This window comes from Manacus candei, unplaced genomic scaffold, assembly GCF_025592945.1.
Source record: "Manacus candei isolate 608988 ecotype Guabito, Panama unplaced genomic scaffold, ASM2559294v1 h1tg000113l, whole genome shotgun sequence".
Classification (NCBI taxonomy): domain Eukaryota; kingdom Metazoa; phylum Chordata; class Aves; order Passeriformes; family Pipridae; genus Manacus; species Manacus candei.
In genome coordinates, this window is record NW_026138161.1 from 97003 (window position 1) to 110452 (window position 13450).

The following is a 13450-nucleotide window of genomic DNA, read 5'->3' on the forward strand; positions in this document are numbered from 1 at the left end:
TAGTGTGGTGGGGGGAGGGCAGAGAGAAGGGGCGGAGGAAAATGATGGTTTTCCTCGAAGGCAAAGAGAGTACAGGAATGTCTCCTGAGCACATCCCCTTGTCTTGTCCTGCATGCCGTCTGCTGTAACAGAGGCTCCTGGTGCTGGTATCATGAGCCACAATAAAGCAAGTGCCTTACTCTGCATCCACAATGGTGGATGAGCTGCTGGTGGGCTTTGCCAGTTCCTCTCACTGCTATGTTGAGCGATCCTATTACATCCTGTCCGGTCCCTGTGGCTCAGCTGCATCCTCACCTGCCCACATCCCATTCCTGGCTCGGATCCCTCCGAGCCTGGCAGCGAGGTAGACCTGCTACCCTTTCCCCTCTCCTTAGGAGCACCCCTTATTTATTTATTTTCCTTAATTTCTTTCAGTCCCAAAACACCTTTCTTTTTTGGTTTCGATGGGAAGGGAGGAAAAAACCCCAACGCGCCGCTCCTCGAGCGTGTGGTGGGAGCCTCGCCGTGCCGGAGCAGGTCGGAGACACCCGCCTTCACCTGCTTCCCTTGAAGTCTAATTTTGGCTGAAGGCGACGGGATCCCTCCAGGGTACAGCAGAGGTTTCCTATCGGCCGCCTCAGACTTTTAAGAATCATGCACGCAAACAAAAACAACACAGAAGCACTTGGGTTTATTTGGGTGAATTCTTTTAAAAAAGGGCGTGACTTTATTTTCGCGAGCAGCCCCGGCGCACAGTTGGCTTTGTTCTGCTGCAGTCGGGTATTTCAGGTCTTCCAAGATTTAATCAGAATAATTAGTTACTGTCTGTTTATACCTTCTGTTTTTGTTGCAGGATTTCCAAGGGGCGTATTTACCTTCCAGTGTGCTGCCTAAGTGTCGCTTAATCATTAAAGCATCTGATTTCCTCCAAGTTATCTGTCATGCTGCTTATGTAAGTAAATAAATAAATAAAAAAAAGGCAGGGAGGGTGGGGCTGGTGTTGGTGGATTCTGCTTGGGGGGGGGAGTTGTAAGGATTTTTCCTGATTGTCACGGGTTTAATTGTGAGTTGCCTTTGGTTCCCAGCCCGTCATGTGGTGATCAGAGGACTGTGTGTTTGGACTGGTGCTGGACAACCCAGCCAGTTTAATGAGGTTGCTTTCAGCCAAGCTTTGGTGTATACCCCAGTAAACTGGCAAGAGCTGTATTACTCCCTGTCATTCCAGGAGGAGGGGGGAAAAAATGGCCTTACAGAAATAAAGGGCTTTTGCTTTCATTCATATGGTTATGGCTTTGACTCCACTGGATACCCAGTGGTATCCATTATAAAAATCACAGCTCTGTCTGGAAATTAGTTACCACTGTAAGTTGACCATGATTGGAAACTGGGTGTTTTTTCAGCCTGTATTTGCATGTTTGGTTTGGGAAGGGGGACTGGTGATGCACACTCTTCTAACATAGACGGGAGAGGAGAAAGACACAGAAAATCACTGCAGAGGAGGATGGGATGGCTGGGAAGCCTCACTGGGCTCTGCTCTCCTTCCCTGGGAGAAGCTCATGAGAGGGAGGGGGCCATGATGAGGACAAGGTGGGACCAGTGGGATCTGCAGGGCTTTGGTGGCTTCACTAGACCCAGGGAAATGCTGTTGCGTGAAGGCTGAGGTTGAAATCTGTCTTTTCTCAGCGTTTTTTTGGGAGAGTAAAGATGAGCCACAGTCATGGGTCATGTGTTGGACTCTGCTGGGCATGTTTCCCACGTCCTGTCTGCCTCACCCAGCTCCAGAGCAACATTTTGGAGAGATGCTGACAAATCCTCTGTCCCCTCTGGGACTGACGTGGCAGCTGTCACAGCCAGCACTGGGTTGCTGGTGGCCCTCGCACTTTCTGCTCCGGTGTGTGTGGAGGTGGGAAAAGTCCAATTTGATGGAAATATTCTTAAGAAAGCCTGTCAACCTGATTTTTATCTTGATGTTTACCCAGCTGGAAAGCTGGTGGAGGTTCAGACAACACCTCTTGAAGCACTGGGAATGTGTGATGTGCAGCACAGCCACTGCTCCTGCCCGGCATGGTCCCTCCAGCCACAGTGAGGGATGCTGGAGGGGGTGGCAGGTCTCTAATCCCCATCCTACTGGTGTGTGCCTGCCTGCTTCACTCAGCCTTTTGCAGGTCTGTTTATTTTGGGCAGAGTGAGAGGTGGGGAGGAGGAGCAGAGCTTCTGGGAGTTGAGGAGGGGGGAAGCACAAAGGGGAAGGGAGGTGGGCAGAGTTGTGGAGACGGATGCTGGGAGGAAAAGGAGATGACGTGGCTCATTTGCCTGGTGCCTTAGAAGTTGCTCAGTTAAATTAAGTGTTCACTAGGGAGCCTCATTTGGCTTTTAAATAACTTTGGAGCGTGTGAATGCTCTGTGCTGCTTTCTGTGGCGGGAGCCACCTCCTGTCCCCATCTCTCTTTGAAGAATATCCCCCTGTTAAAAGTCGACTTTGGGTCATGGGAGGGGCAGCTTGGTGGCCATATGCTTTCAAAAAGCCCTTCCAGTTCTCCCCATGCTCCTCATCACTCCAGACCATCCATCTCTTGACTTTTGCCAGTCTGGCTGCTGCGAGCTTTGGCAGTTGGGAGTGACCATGAGTCCCCTCTCCCACAGAAACCATGGCATTCCAGGAGCTTTGGTGCTCATCACACAGCACCAGCTGGTTTGGCATGAGCTGGCTGGTCTTCCATCCACCTCTATATGAGCATCTCACTTAAGGTAGAGCTGAAGCCCCTTTGGCAGGGCTGTGTATTTCTTCTTTTCTGTCAGCCACCTGAAACACTTCTCCAAGAGACCGGAGAATGATTTTTTTTTTCCCCCTGAAATACCTTATTTCCCTGGTTGTCCTTTGGTGCAGAACTGGATGTTATTTGTGCACTTGGGCATCCTGCTACCTGGTAAAGAAAGTTCATTGTGCTCAGTTTGATTTAATTTCTGTAGAAAATGAAAGTATTTCAAGCTGTTTCCTTTTCTTGGGCTCCAGAATAATCATAGAATCATGGAATCAACCAGGTTGGAAAAGACCTCCAAGATCATCAAGTCTAACCCTTGATCCAACACCACTGTGGTTACCAGACTTTGGCACCTAGTGCCACATCCAGTCTTATCTTAAAAACCTCCACGGACAGTGAATCCACCACCTGGGCAGCCCCTTTCAATGTCTGATTACTCCCTCTGGAAAAAATTTCTTCTTAATATCCAACCTAAACCTCCCCTGGCACAGTTTAAGACTGTGCCCTCTTGTCCTACTGCTGGTTGTCTGGGAGAAGAGACCGATGCCCACATGGCTACAACCTCCTTTCAGGTAGTTGTAGAGAGTGATGAGGTCTCCCCTGAACCTCCTCTTCTTCAGACTAAACAACCCCAGCTCCCTCAACCTCTCCTCATAGGACTTGTGCTTGAGTCCCTTCACCAACCTCGTTGCTCTTCTCTAGACAATGCACCTTTGTGATGGAGGATGCCAAAGGCAGACGTACATCCTAAAGATGGGAATACAAAGGATGTTTGCTTTCCAAAAAACTCCATCTCTGTCAAGGATGGGGAATATTCCCCACAGGGTAGCCCCCCTGGGGAGACCTGCTGTGTCCCTCCATGCAAGCAGATTGTGGCCACCAGATGCCACTGAGGTACCTCCAGACACAGGGCTGCTTCCTTGCTCTTGTCCTCCACCATGTGCCCACCAGCCTCTTCCAGACATGGTGGGGGAAGGTTTGGGAAGAGCACACCCCATTTTCCTCATAAAACTCCAAACAAGAGGCTTGGCCTGGTTTAGATTTTAAAAATAACTTGCACATTTGGAAGCTGAAGTTTCAGAAGGGCTCCGAATGGGATAATGGCTTTGATCGTGGCAGTCCAAAGATCAAGGGAGGGCTTTTTAGGTTTGCTGCATCAGCTGGAAAATATATTGTAGCGTCTAGACTTTATCATCCTTGAGCAAGGCCTTTTTTTTTCTGCTCTACAAAAGGTCTAATCCAAAGCCCATGTACAGTTGATAGGAGACCTTCTTTGGAGAGGAGCCTGCTCTAGACTTTGATTGTGTCCAGAAGCATGTTGAAAGAGGTGGAGATCAGCTCTGGGCTTTGAAGGACTCTGAGACTGCTCTGCAGACACTGCTGTTTCTGACAAGCCGTTGGCATGGATAGTTGTGTCAGCAGAGGGGTGAGGAGGCTGAGGATGGAGACCTGCTGTGTGCCAGCTCCCCAGTCCCCAGATCAGTTCTTGCAGCTGAGCGCTGCTGAGACCTCACTGCTCATCCTTTGGCTGCTGTGGTTATGACCAACTGCTCAGACCAGCATCTCCCACAACTGTCTCAGTTTTGGCTGTGTAATAACCATAAATGTCCACATTTGTTGATGTCTGGACAAAACTTCAGCATTTTTTGCTGAAGTATAGAAAATGTATGGTTTTCTCTCTTTACCTTTCCACATTAATGTGGGTTTAAAAAATATTTTTAAATTATTTTACTGTATTATTTTATTGTATTATTTGTTATTTGTCATCATTCCAGTGTATTAGAGGCAGAGGAGGAATTTCCTTAGGTGCTTGGAATAAACTCAAAAGCCTGTCATGAGGGTGAGGACATCTGACTACATGTATTCATAGAATCGTAGAATCAGTAAGGTTGGAAAAGGCCTCCAAGATCATTGAGTCCAACCTTTGACCAATCAATCACCACCTTGTCAATTAAACCATAGCCCTAAGTGCCACACCCTGTGGTTTCCTGAACACTTCCAGGGATGGTGACTCCACAGCTTCCCTGGGCAAATCGTTCCAATGCTTGGCAACCCTTCCAGTGAAGGAACTCTTCCTGGTGTCCAACCTGAACCTTCCCTGTTGTGGCTTGAGGCCATTTCCTCTTGTCCTGGCTACAACCTCCTTTCAGGTAGTAGTAAAGAGGAGTAAGGTCCCCCCTGAACCTCCACTTCTCCAGGCTGAGCACCCCCAGCTTCCTCAGCCACCCCTCACAGGACACTCTCTAGACCCTTCCCCTGCTCCACTGCCCTTCTCTGGACACGCTCCAGCACCTCAGTGTCTTTCTTATTGTGAGAGGCCTAGAACTGGACACAGTAGTCGAGGCGTGGCCTCACCAGTGACAAGCACAGGGGGACTGACTCTTCCTGAAAACCCACGCAGCAATGGAGCTGTAGAAGGTGACCCATTGAGAAAGCAGAGGCAGTTTTATTTTGGGACGCTGTTGTTTCTTCTGCACAAGGGTCTTGGTTGTGTTCTGGCACGTGTGTCTTTGTCAAAGTCATCACCAGCCATCTCTTTGGCGGGCACTGCCACGCACCATTGACGCCGCGCTCAGTGCCTGAGGCTTTGGTGGGGTTGCAGCCTAGTTATGAAAGCTTCATCTGGAAGCTTTGGGAAACATTTGGAAATGTTTTGGAAAACATTTGGATCGAGGATGCTGTAGCTCTGAGCTTGGTTGTTTCCCTTTGCTTTGTCCTTGAGCGAGAAAACTGCTGTTGGGTTTGTGTTTTTCTTTCCATCAATTATTCTTTTAGACATAGTTATTTCCAAGGATAAATCAGAGCAAATGCCAGTGTGAAAATAGTCTGTGGTGTAAAACAGTACTAAAATTGTGCTGGAAGGGATCTGGAGAGGTTACCTTGTCCCCAGGGCAGGGTCAGTTGAATCCATGCATTGGCCTGGAAGGCGATTGTCTGTGCTGGGAGTTGTTTTGTCATAAATTATCTCGGGAGCAGAGGCAAAAATCTACAAAATAATGCTGTCAGTATGTGTGTGTGAGCCTTCCCCAGTTTATTCAAATCATTTGCTGAATAAGTGTTGAGAATTAATGCTGGGTTTGTTCCCAGAGCTATTCAAAGTAATATTCCAGAGTAACCTTTTCTGTTTTGGCATTTGCCAAAATACTGCGAATTTCATGGGCAAGTTGTGGTTTTGTCTGTTTTGCCCCATTTCTGAAACAACCAGACCCCAGAAGCCCCACTGGGACAAAGAGCAGTTTTTTCTTCGTTACTTGTGAATTAGTTGTGACTTCAGTTTTCCAGGTGGTCGCCAGCCCTGTGGAAATCCACAGCAATTGCTCCCCTTGACATCTGCAGGTTTAGATAAAGTTGTGAGATCCTGGGCAAGGATCACTAGAAATCCTCATCTGCTTTGAGACTGAGTGCCAAGTGATGACTTTCAGTTAATTTCTTCTGCATCTTCCTCTATCCCAGCTTTGTGTCTTGAGCGATGGATCAAAAAAAACTATGCGAGAGTCCTAGTGTAATCTCACCATCTTTTAAAGGTGCTGCAGAGATCCATGGTTTTTTTTCCTTGCTTATAGCTCTCCATTTCAGGGATGAAAGGTGTTGATAGAGGTTCACCTGTAGCCAGCTGGATGCGGGCTTGCCCTCCAGCCAGTGTCACGTTGGTATTAGAATACACACAGCCCAGATGGTGACTGTTTTTCCTTCATCTGGTCGTTCTCCCAACCAGTTTATAGTAGGTGATAGTGGAATTCATCCATCTTTGGCCGCGTGGAAGTCTTGGCAACATCCCCCATCAGCCCATCTGTATGTTTAAAGTGAAGATGACTGGCATTAGCGTTATTGTTTGGCCAAACGTACGTGGAGATATCACGGCTTAGATTTGTTACAGATGGGTTTCTGGATTTAGTTTAAGGCATTCTGCCAGCCAATTTTATATCTGTGTAAAAGTGATTGGCATCCCTATAAATAAAGCTGCTGTGGGGTTATAAATCTAAATATACTTATTCATTAAATTATTTTTACATTTCCAGTGGGTTGTCATCCTGGCTTATCATAAGCAAAACGTGTTCTTTGCCTGTGTATTATTCACAGCTCCAGAAATGCGGCTTCTGACGCCTTGAAATATTTTTTCACTTGGAAATACATGTGTGTGAGCTGTCCATGAGTTCTCTGTGCTGTGGTGGGATGAAGGACCTCCTCCCTGGGACCTCCTCACAGGCATCACTGAGAATCACCCAGCTCTGGCAGAAACAGTTGAAGTGGTAGTAGCTGTAAATATGACAATGTGAGTTTTTCTTTTTTGGCTCACAAGTGAGTATGACTTTGCTGGGCAGCCTGGTAAATGCTATTTGTATGGCTTCTTCAGTGCTGGGAAGGGCTCCTCCATAATAGTCTCCATCCATGTCCTTGAGCAGGGCATTGTGCAAAGTTTCTTCTTTCTGTGATGCAGGCTGGGCTGCATTGGGAATGGGGATCCTTACACCTCATTTAACCATCCCTGCTGTCATTTTTCCTACAGGAGTGAGGAAAAAAAGTCCCCCAGACCAGCTCCAGGTGCAGCTGTAAGCTGGGAAGGGAGAGCCTGGCCAGCTGCCCACACAGCCAGGCAGTGATACAGTCCCTGGTAAATCTGGCTTAGTCTTTGAACAGGCTTATGAGAATACTGCAACCTCTGGTTTCTTTGAGGTTTTTTCCCTTCTCCTTTCAAAGAATTTGAATATTCATTCAGTAAATGATGAACCAAAGAGCACATGTGCCTGAGTGGCAGAATATCAGCCGCCTCACTTTCCTCAGGAATAGCATGTATCATTGAAAGTTAACCCATTATTTTAGTTTAGTTTCCTAATGAAAGGAATCTTTAAAGTGAGTCTGTCCATCTGGTCCTCCTCCCCTACTACAGACAATCCATCAGGCCCATTGGCTGGTTTTGTCCTTTCTTTCAGATTGGTTTTCATCTCAAATACATGGAGCTGCTTCAAGTTTTGTCAAAACAGGCATCACGTTAGAAGGGTGTTGCGGAGGCTTTTTATTAAGGGATGCAATGAAACCTCAGTCCATACCAGAGACCAGAGAATACACATAAATGTTATGAACATCCAAGCCAATAAAGAGTGCTTTAGTTGGATTTACCATGTTATGAGACACCAGAGAGCCCACGCTGTGGGTCTCTGCACAGACACGTAGGTGTTGCTGTGGGGATGTTCGCCTATGTGTGAATTCTCTGATGTCTAATAAAAGTCAGTTCATCCTACAGCCTTAATATAAAAGTGCCTTATGTTGCTTATATTCACAGGGGGAAATCTTTTTTTTGTTCCTTTTGGTATTCCTACTGCTGCTTACCCCACCAAGAGTGGTTTCTGTAGCAGGCTCAGTGAAGTCTTGTAGGGTCATCAGAGGCTGTTGTCAACATTTGGGTGTCTTAAACCTTTGCTGGAGCTGGTTGCCAGTCTATGTGGCATTTGGCATTGTTGAGGCAGGGGAGGCCAAGCTGCTGGGATTCAGCATCCTGAAGGTGGGAGCTGGTTAATGCTGTTGGAAACCTCCCCATGCTTCATTGCAGGAAAGCATAGTGTAGCAGATGAGCAGCTGAGGGAGAGGAGAACCTGTCAAGCCTGAGTGGTGGGTCCCTGCACCTGGGTTATTTCTGGTGCACGGTGGGCTGAGTTGTAGCTGCATAGTGGAGGTATATTGGAGGTACCAGGGGTGATGTATGGCTTGGACAGACCAACTGTATTTGACAAACTCAAGGTGAAATGAATCACCTTGTCTGGTGCAGGTTAGAACAGAGATTACCTTGGCTGTGGCGTGAGCCTTGCTGTGTGGCTGGTGCCAGCAAACAGAGATGTGGTGGCCTCCAGGAATGACATTCCCATGGTCCCTGTGTCCTGCTGCAGACCCTGATGCAGTAATGGACCCCCTTAATCCCCACACCAGCAACAGCTCCTGGCTGGCATGTGTTACCGAGGCTCTGGAAGTGCTGGCATGGGTGCTCAGAGCATCTGTAAGGTTGTCTGGAGGTTATGGTGTGACCAGCTGGGCTTGGTGCTGCTGGTAGATGGGTCCTGCATGGGTGTGAGATCATTTCATCACCTTATGTCTTGGGGGGAAGGGAGAGACACTGAAAGACAAGCCACTGACTTCCCTGCAGGGGTATGATGGGGTGCAAACAGGACTTGACATTCAGTGTGTTCTTGGTGAGCTGCCAAATGTTTGCATATCAGCCTGGCTTTCACTGGTAGGTGTCAATACTTCTTTCCACGCTGGGTTTCCACCAGAGCTTGAATTCTTTGCAGTGTTGGGGGGTTTTCCCTCTTTGTTTCTTTTTTTCTTTGGTTCCTTAGTAAGAACACGTTGAAGCACTGGGAGCCCAAACTAAACCTGTCCATTACACATGACCCGATTAGGCGCCATGGTAATAAGCATTTGAATCCAAAGCTAGATTAGGCAGGGAGCAGTCTGAGGCTGGATTTGCATAGCACACATTCCTTGTGTTGGTAAATCTACTGAAAGTGAATTTAGAAAGCGCTGGCAGGCGTCAAGTGCTCCTGTTGATGCATGGCTTGCTCTCCTCACTGGGCACTCAACTGGGAAAAAAATGCCTGTGATTGCCTGGAAGATGCTTTTTCTCCTCTCTGCCTGCTCTCACGGCTCATGTTGCAGTCGATAAGGATGGGTAGCTCGTGCCAGCTCTAAAAATCTGCATTAATGGGGGTTTGAAAGTTTTTGCCTGGAGAGGCAATTATTTCAGGGTGTTTTCTCTTCCTGTTACAACTCTGGCAGTGGTGGAGTGAACCTGGAATTTTCAGGTACCTAAATCCAATTTGCAGCTTTTTCAAGCTTTCTCTGCAATGTTACAAGGTCTTATGCTGGAAAATGCTGCAAAGATCTGTTATCCAAAAGCCATTTAATTTCCTTCCCCTGTGGACAGCATAAGACTGTGGGTGATCTCAGGGTCAGTCTCTCTCTGAGTTATTTCATTACCATGTGTTTAGGGCACCCAAACTGCAGTGTTAATCTGGGGCAATGGGATACAGAGGTCAGACTCAGGGGAAAATGTTTTTCAAGGTTTAGGGCAGTGGCTAGGCAGCAACCCTGCAGGCTCTGTGTTGAGATGGAGGTTCTGAATGCTGGAGATTCTGGATGCTGAAGGTTCTGGATGTTCTTGTATCATCCATCTCAGGATATGAGATGGATGTGTTTGTGGGAAGAGCTAAGCAGAAAACAGCCTCACCTGGCCTGTCTAGAGGTGACCTCTGACTTGTGACAAAGTGTAGAGCAATGGTACCTTTGGATGTCTCAGCAGAGCTGCTCTGATGTTGTTGCAGTCCCTGAGCCAGTGGCTTGGCTTTGCTTTTTTGTTGTCAGGGCTCTGCTTTAGCTACCTCGGGAGCCCAGTGAACGTGGCTCGCCCCGCTTGAAGCCTTTGCTTGTGTCTCTTGTTAGCATGAGCATGAGGAAGCAAGAATTGAGGAACAGGGATCATGGCACTGGGTTTCAAGCTTGGTTAGACCTGCTGGGCCCCACTTTGTTATCAGTGGTGTTGTCTGGGCTGTGTTGTACGATCTCACCATCTGATGAACGGAAAGCTGCAGCCCTGAGCCGCCTCTATCAGCCGACTCAGTTGCCACCTTTGCTCATAGAGGTGTTTCAGCTTCAAAGCTGCTGAAGGAATGGGAGTGTGTTTCTGAGTGTTGGGGATGCACTTTCTCACTGGAGAGCTGGCAGAGCTGTGTCAGTCAGATACATCACCCTGGAGCCAGGAAAGGAGGTGAGCTTTGAAGGAATGTCACAAAGCACTGATCACCAGCGGTCTTTCCGAGGTGGCAGATATGAAGAGCTCTGTGAGATGCCACCAGCCCCAGGACTCAGGAAACTCAAAGAGGTTCTTCATCACTTTGGACTGTGAGTAGACTGGACTGGTGTCGATGGGGAGAAGTATTTTCACTTTGCTGTCTGGAGTGGTAAACGCCAACCCCGAGCAAGAGGCCACCTGCAAGGAGTTGTGAGCTTGTGTCGTGGTTTTGGTCCAGCTGGCAACTCAGCCCTACACAGGATCTTTGTCACTCTCCCCTGGTGGGATGGGGGAGAGAATCAGAAGACTCAAAGTGAGAAAACCCATGAGTTGAGATAAAGACATTTTAACAGGGAAAGCAAAAGCTGCACGTACAAGCAAAGAAAAATGAGGAATTCATTCACCACTTCCCATGGGCAGGCAGGTGTTCAGCCATCCCCAGGAAAGTAGGGCTCCATCACGTGTAATGGTGAATTGGGAAGACAAATTCCATCACTGCAAACGTGCCCTCCAGCTTTAAATGCTGAGCATGACACCAGATGGTCTGGAATATCCCTTTGGTCAGGTGGGGTCAGCTGTTCTGGCTCTGTTCCCTCCCAACTCCTTGTGCATCCCCAGCCTCCTGGCTGGTGGAGTGGGCTGAGGAGCAGAAAAGGCCTTGGCTGTGTCAGTGCTGCTCAGCAAGGACTAAAACATCTCTGAATTAGCGACACAAATCTAAAACACAGCCCCATACCAGATACAGTGAAGAAAATTTACTCCAGCCAAAACCAGCAGAGCTTGGGAAGGGGCAGAACTGGTTTGAGGGCTCTGGAAGGTGGGCAAAGTGGTGGTGTTGAGCCATGAAGCACCACTGCAGAGAGCAGTGGGTACACAGAGAGTGCTGGTGGGTTAGAGAGTGTGGTGCTGCACACCAGCAGGAGGGGGTGACATTGTGGCTGTCTGAGCCCATGTCATGCCCGTGTTGGCCTCTGGGAAGGTACATCTGTGCTCGTGGATGCATCTGAAGTGTGGTTAGTGCCAGATATGTAAACATCCAGTCTGCCCTCCTGCTGCAGATGAGATTCAATTTTAAAAAATCAAACACAGTTATCTTCTCTCAGGGTGTCTGAGCCTCTCAGGATCCCCTTGGGTCACTTTTTCAAAGCAGTTCTTTGCAATTGCAAGGCTTCTTTTTTTTTAATGAAAAGGGAGATGACTGTATAAATATCTGCAGGAATGGGAAGCTTGTATTGCAAAATGGGTGCAGTGTGAAAACCTGCAAGATGAGAAATCCACTCTGTATATAGCCCTGGCAGGGAGGTGGCCACTGTTGCTGTGATATTGCCATTTTGAGGGGGTTTCCTCACTGAAACATTAGCTCCAGTGGGGTGCAGAGGCTTATTTTATAAACAGTATATAGAGATGGAGGTTGGCAAGTTGTCTGAAGCACTAGGGGTGCTATGTATGCCCTATTTAGAGTTCACACTGTCTGGGGAAAACCAGATTTGGTTAAATCAATGCACAAAGGAAAAAGTGACAATCCTGTGCATGTACTCAGTGTGTTTAAATTTGGTTTGTATTGATGTTGCTGATGCTGATACTTTCCCGGATTAAGCATTAAAATAGCCTCTATTGATTTTTAAATGCATCCCCTTGGGATCTCCACTGGATTGACATTCCCCTCTGGATGCTCCAGCTGGGAAAGAGGGACCTTCTTTTGGTCCACCCCTGGCAGTGATGTGTCAGGTGACTTCAATGTGAGCCCTTCCTTGCTCCCTGCCCTCTGTAGGAGGCCGGATAATTAGGCAGTTAAAACCATGTGCCTCTATTAAGACAGGTCTCTGAATTGCAGGTGGTGGATTTGAGCAGCTGTCTTGGAAACTCGTGGCACAGGGTGGTGCAGCAGAGCTTGTGGTCAGAGCAGGGCTTGTGCCATCAGCTACATTGTGTTGTATCCACATTAAAAAAAACATAATCAAGCCTTCCAATTAATCTCACTTGCTGTGCACGCCTGCTTTTCTTTATTATGTTTAAATGCAAACAGTCCTTCAGTGAAATGTGATAAAAGTTGCTGTTTTTTTCCCAGGCGGGGTGGGAGCATCACGTTGGAGCTGTTGGGATCGTGTTGTGCTTGATGTGAACTCACATTGTTTTTCTGTGTTCATCTGCTGAAGCACGGGGAGGTATCAGTGTCATACTGGAAGGAAAGCAGCCAGTGGGCCTTTTCTGCCATTAGACATATTTATCAAAGAATTCTCAACCCCAGGTTTGTACTTCAGGGGGAAAAAATCACTCTGGATTAACATCAGGATTTAAAACCTTTAAAAGGAAATCAGCATTGCAGATGGGTAGGCAATCTGAGGGATCTGACAAGTGTGTTTTGTTTGCTTTGGGCACCTTCCAGACTACAAGTTTAATGATGTCTTGAAGTTTAATGATATCTTGAAGTTTAATGATATTTACCCATCAGGGGTCCCTGCTGGGAAGGACTCCTGTTTACAGCAGCCTCCACCCAGTTTCCATCTTGAAAGAGAAAGAAACCAGCTTGCCACTCACCACAAAATACACGAACACCTGTGGTTTCAGTAGCCTCACCTTCAGCATGGGTAGTGCTAAAAATCTCCAAACACAACCCAAAACGAGCCTTACAGGACTCAGCCAGTAGCTCCTTGTAGCCTTGTTGTGGTGGTGGCCCCATGGCAGATGTTGCTGTGCTGATGGACTGGAAGCATTTGCTGCTGAGCAACTTGGAAACTCCAGTTTGCGAAGCCAAATTAAGAGGCTTCAAGAGAGGAAAAACCTGTCTGCCTTCCCCCCTCATTTTTATACTCGGAGAGCCCTTCTCACCCTGGGAACTACTGCTGAAATGGGGAGCAGTGAAATGGAAAGCTCAGCAGTGAGGCTTTGCATACGATAAATCATAGTCACAGCCCAAATATTCATTGGA

The 13450-nt window shown here is 47.6% G+C and overlaps 1 protein-coding gene across 2 annotated transcripts in view; it reads left to right on the forward strand.

Moving 5' to 3' along the window:
• DAAM1 (dishevelled associated activator of morphogenesis 1) overlaps positions 1 to 13450 on the forward strand; it is a 94634-nt gene that overhangs the window by 18989 nt on the left and 62195 nt on the right. For both annotated transcript variants that reach the window (XM_051769818.1, XM_051769821.1), the window contains exon 2: positions 833 to 931. The gene's annotated coding sequence lies outside the window, so the exon portion shown is untranslated. The remainder of the gene's footprint in view (positions 1 to 832; positions 932 to 13450) is intronic.